This window comes from Bubalus kerabau, chromosome 2 (assembly GCF_029407905.1).
Source record: "Bubalus kerabau isolate K-KA32 ecotype Philippines breed swamp buffalo chromosome 2, PCC_UOA_SB_1v2, whole genome shotgun sequence".
Lineage (NCBI taxonomy): Eukaryota > Metazoa > Chordata > Mammalia > Artiodactyla > Bovidae > Bubalus > Bubalus kerabau.
In genome coordinates, this window is record NC_073625.1 from 18,704,873 (window position 1) to 18,710,104 (window position 5,232).

The window sequence follows — 5,232 nt, forward strand, 5'->3', positions numbered from 1 at the left end:
CCTTCTATTTATAGTCAACAAAAGTAGCGAGGCAATTCATTAAGGGAAGAATTGTTCAACAGATGGTGTTGGGAAAGTGATGTCCAAGTGCAAAAGGGTGAACTGAGGTGCTTAACCTTATCATACTAAAAATTCAGTAACAATGGATCAAACAAACTTTAAAAAGAAAACAACTCCTTTGAGAATGGGTTAGGCCAAGATTTTGTAAATAACACCAGAAGAATGGTACATAAAATTTTTAAGTTGATAAACAGCCTCATTAGAATTCAAAACTTTAATGCTTCAAAGGACAGAATTAAACCAGAAGATTGCATCACATATCTAATAAGGGACTTGTATCCAGATTTTAAAAGAACTCTTACCACTCAGTAAGACAACCCAGTTAGAACATGGGTGGAGGATGTGAATAGACATTTCACTAAAGAAGACACAAATAGCTAATAAGTATGTGAAAAGATCAACATCATTAGTCATTAGGGAAATGCAAACTAATGCACAATTGAGTTTTCACACTCATCAGAAAAAGTGTAATGATTTCCTTATTTATTCACAAATAACAAATATTGGTGAGAATGCAGAGAAATTGGAGCCCTCATATATTGCTATCAGTTAATTTTAAAAGGTGCAGCCACTTGGGAAAACTTGACAACTTCATAAACATAAATTAACTATGCCCCAACAATTCCATTCATTGATACCTTCCCAAGAGAAAATACATGTTCACACCAAGACATGCATGCAAATGTTCATTCATTATAGCCCAAACCTGGAAACATTCTAAATGTCCGTTAACTGCTCAGTGGATAGACAAAAATGTTATAGAGTGGTAAACCACCACTAATAAAAAAGTTAACTGAAACATAACAACATGGATGAACTTCAAAACATGCTAATGAAAGAAGCCAGACATGAGACACTACACGTATTTCATTTCTAGGAGATGCCGAAAAAAGGCAAACTTATGAAGACAGAAGTAGATTAGTGGTTGCCTAGCCAGTAGAAATGGGAACTAACTGCAAATGGTCACAAAGGTACCTGTTAGAATGAAGAAAATGTTCTAAAACTGGTTCATGGTCATAATTGCTCCTTTTGGTAAATTTACAAAAAAACTTTACCCTTGAAACGGGAAAATTCCGTATATAAAATATACCTCAATGAACCTGTTCACAGAAATAAAACTTGTCCAATGCAACCAAACCAGGCTCTACAGGAAATTTATCATTAAGTGCTTGTAATAGAGGAACTCCGGGAGTTGGTGATGGACAGGGAGGCCTGGCGTGCTGCGATTCATGGGGTCGCAAAGAGTCGGACATGACTGAATGACTGAACTGAACTGAATAGAGGAACAGCTAAAAATTAATTGAGCTGTGTTTACTATTCCATAAAAGAAGATTAAGAGAAAATATTAAATTTTTTTAAATTAAGAGCAAATATCAAAAGACTCAAAATATCAACAGAATGAAAGTACTTCAAAAGATAAAATGAAGGAAAGCATTCAGGGAGCACCAAAAAACCCATGAATTTTCAAAAAAGTGATTAAAACATTTAGATGGTAGTATGAATAATACTTGCCAATAACTTGGTTGGATGGCATCACTGACTCAATGGACATGAATTTGAGGAAGCATGGAGATAGTGATGGACAGAGAAGCCTGGTGTGCTGCAGTTCATGGGCTCACAAAGAGTCAGACACAACTGAGCGACTGAACAACAACGATAAATTTGAAAACACAAGTAATGAGCAAATGACTAGGATATTTTAACCTTATGAAACTGCCTCAAGAATAAATGAGTCTACACAGACATAAAGAACAGACTTGTGGCTGCCAAGGGAAATGGGGATGGGGGGGTGGGGGAGAGGTGGACTCATAGTTTGAGACTAGCAGATGCAAACTATTATATATAGAATAGATAAACAGGTCCTATTGTATATTCAATATTCTGTACTAAGCCGTAATGGAAAAGAAAACAATGCAACCTGCTTTTACTATTAAGTCGAATCACTTATTTAAACCTTACAAAGAATACATGAGGTACCAAAGTTCCTAGTAGCGTTATTCACAATAGCCAAAAAGTGGAAATAACCCAAATGCCCATCAGTTGGCAAAAAAAATAAAATATGGCATATACATACAATGGAATACTATTCAACCATAAAAAGGTCAGGTTCTGATACATACTACAACACAGATGACCCTAAAAGACATGCTAAGTGCAACAACCAGGCACAAAAAAGCAAATATTGTTTTAACTCCACTTATATGAGGTACCTGGAATTGGCAAATTCATAAATACAGAAAGTAGAATAGAGATCCCCAGGGACTGGGGAAGAAGGGAATGGGGAGTTACTTTTCAATGCCTGGTGTGTTTGGAATGATGAAAAAATTCTGGAAATAGATGGTGGCACACCATGGTGAATGTACTTAATGCCACTGAATTGTACACTTTAAAATGGCTAAAATGGTAAATTCTGTTATATATATTTTACAACAATCAAAAAAAAATTTTTTTAGAATCAGCTTTTATAGTCATACATGCAGAAGAAAAAGAAGAAAAACACCTGCTAGGCTTTTGAGCAGGACTGCAGTGTCTATTGCTGGGGGAGAATAGATGCTTTCACATAGAGCCTTCCAGTCAATGGAGATGGCACATGCCCCCTTCAAGTCTTAGTTTCAGCATCATACTATACTATTTGGTGTATAAATCTTGCCATCTAATGTTTTTTTGTGTGTGTATCTTTTTGTCCCTCAACAACCTCAACACTTGGAATCCTACACATGTGGGAACCAGGAGAAACTAAAAATCATCTAGCTATCTCCTTCCCCCCACCTTTTCCAGACTGGTTGATTGTGGTCCAGTTTTCATTTATTTGCCAACAGTTTCAATCTTCTGTCTCCAACCACAATTTGTCCTCTGAACTCCAGACTGCTTCTGCAGCCCCTCCTCCAGGATGCCCCACGGTCCCTGAGTCTGAGCACGTCCAGGACTGGGCTCAGCACCTCCCCGACCTCGTCCTCCAGGCTCCCCTGACCCGGTGAAGCACGTCACCACCAGCCCCTGCTGCCAGGGCCACAGTTTGGAGAGGCCCCTTGCCACCTCCCACAGCCTCCCACCACCTCAAACATCAAGGCTGGTAGTTTCCACCGCCTAATTCACAAAATCTTTCCATGTTCCCTCTGCCTCCTTGGTTTAACTGTCTCATAGCTCTCAATGGACCCCTTGCAAAAGTCTCCTTATTAAACCCGCAAGTCTGTTCGTTCCTTGTTCCAATCTGCAGCTAGAATGACCTTTAGAAAAATGGTACTTTCTGATTTATAATATCTCCTTTCCTGACAGCCTTCCAACAGTTCTCCACTTTGAAAAAAAAATTACTGTTATTAACACTTACAGAAAATTTATGTTCCAGGACCTGTTCTATGGTCTTTATACATAGTTACTCAGTTAATCCTCATAACTCTAAACATTCCCATTATACAGATAAGAAAACTGAGGCTCAGAGAACCACCTCCAAGGCTTTTGCATCAGCTCTTGCCCCATCCTGTTTCTTTTAGGCAGCATACAGTTGGGCACTAATTTTTTTAATCCAATTTAACACTCTGTCTTTAGGAATATTGAGAGTATTTACATTTAATTGTGATTATCAGTACAGTTAGGTTTATGTCTGTCATCTTGCTATTTGTTTTCTATTTGTCTCATACATTCTTTTTTTCTTAATTCTTCTGGATTAATGGAATATTTTTTATTCCATTTATCATTTTAGTGGCTTATTAGCTTATAATTTTGTTACTCTAACTGGTAGTTTTAGGATTTGTGGTATGCTTTTAACTTAAAACAATGTCTTCAAATAGTATTACACCATGCTACATACAGAATTAGAACCTTATAATATTTGTTTACCCTCACCCAAACTTTGTACTAGTCATACACGTTGCTTTTGCACATATTAAAAATCATATATAATATTGCTTTTGTTTAGATAAGATTATTATTTAAAGAAATATAAATAATAATGTTTAAGACTTGTATATATGTATTTGCTTGTTTAAATGTAGACTATTTCCAGGACTTCTCATATCTTTGTTTAGGTTCATATTTCCCTTTGGTATAATTATTCTTCTACCGTTAAGACTTAACTCATAGTGCAAGTCTACTGGTGAACAATTCCTTCAGCTTTTGTATGTCTTAGAAAGTATCCCATGATTCTTTTTTTTCTGTGGGCTGTGCCTTGCGGCTTGTGGGATCTTAGTTCCCTAACCCGGGATCAAACCTGGGCCCTCAGCAGTGAAAGCACCGAGCCCTAACTGCTGGACCACCAGGGAATTCCCTCATGATTCATTTTCTGAAAGATATTTTCACTAGGTATAGACTTCTATTACTCATAGTCTCAGGGCCCATAGGCCTCAAATTCCATTAAAGGTGGACAGGCTGCTGTCCCCTTGTGCTCAGGGTAGGCGCTGGGTGTCAGGTTTTCTGGGGTCCCTGTGCCCCCTCTCAGCTTGCCAGTGTCCCCGCATACATGCATCAGAGAGTCTTTCTCCAGGCTCTGACGCCTTCCCCGGTTGTCCACAGATGTTGCTTGTGACTCTGGTGCTAAGCTCGTGGTAGGACCAGGTGAGATGTGTTCTGTCCCAATTCAGCCTCAAATCTCAGTCAGGCCCTTCGCACTCTGGCTTCAGGGGTGAGGTTTTCCTGGCATTCCTGTGGCCGCCAAATGCTGCCTTGTAACTGCGGTGGTCTGGCGTGGTGGTCCCCCCACCGCCCCCGCCCTCCAAGGAGAGCAATCACTCGGTATCTGTACCTGCCCCACCACCAGGAGCAGAGACTTCTGACTTCTACCCTCCCCCTGAGGCAACAAGTCTTTGCCCGCGTTCTAGGAGAGGAAGATGGATTTTACTTCTGCTGCTTCTCCAGAAAGTACCATGCCCAGCACGTCATGACTTGTGCTCTGCAGAGCAGAGGGAGTCCGGGAAGCTAATGGGACTTTGAGCTTGTTCCTCCACAGCCACCAGTCACCTCCTCCACCAATCACCTCCTCAGTCCTCCAGAGAAGCCAATCACCTCCTCAGTCCTCCGCAGGAACCAATCACCTCCTCAATCCTCCACAGCCACCAATCACCTTCACAGCCACCAATCATCACCTTCACAGCCACCAATCATCACCTTCACAGCCACCAAATCATCACCTTCACAGCCACCAATCATCACCTTCACAGCCACCAATCATCACCTTCA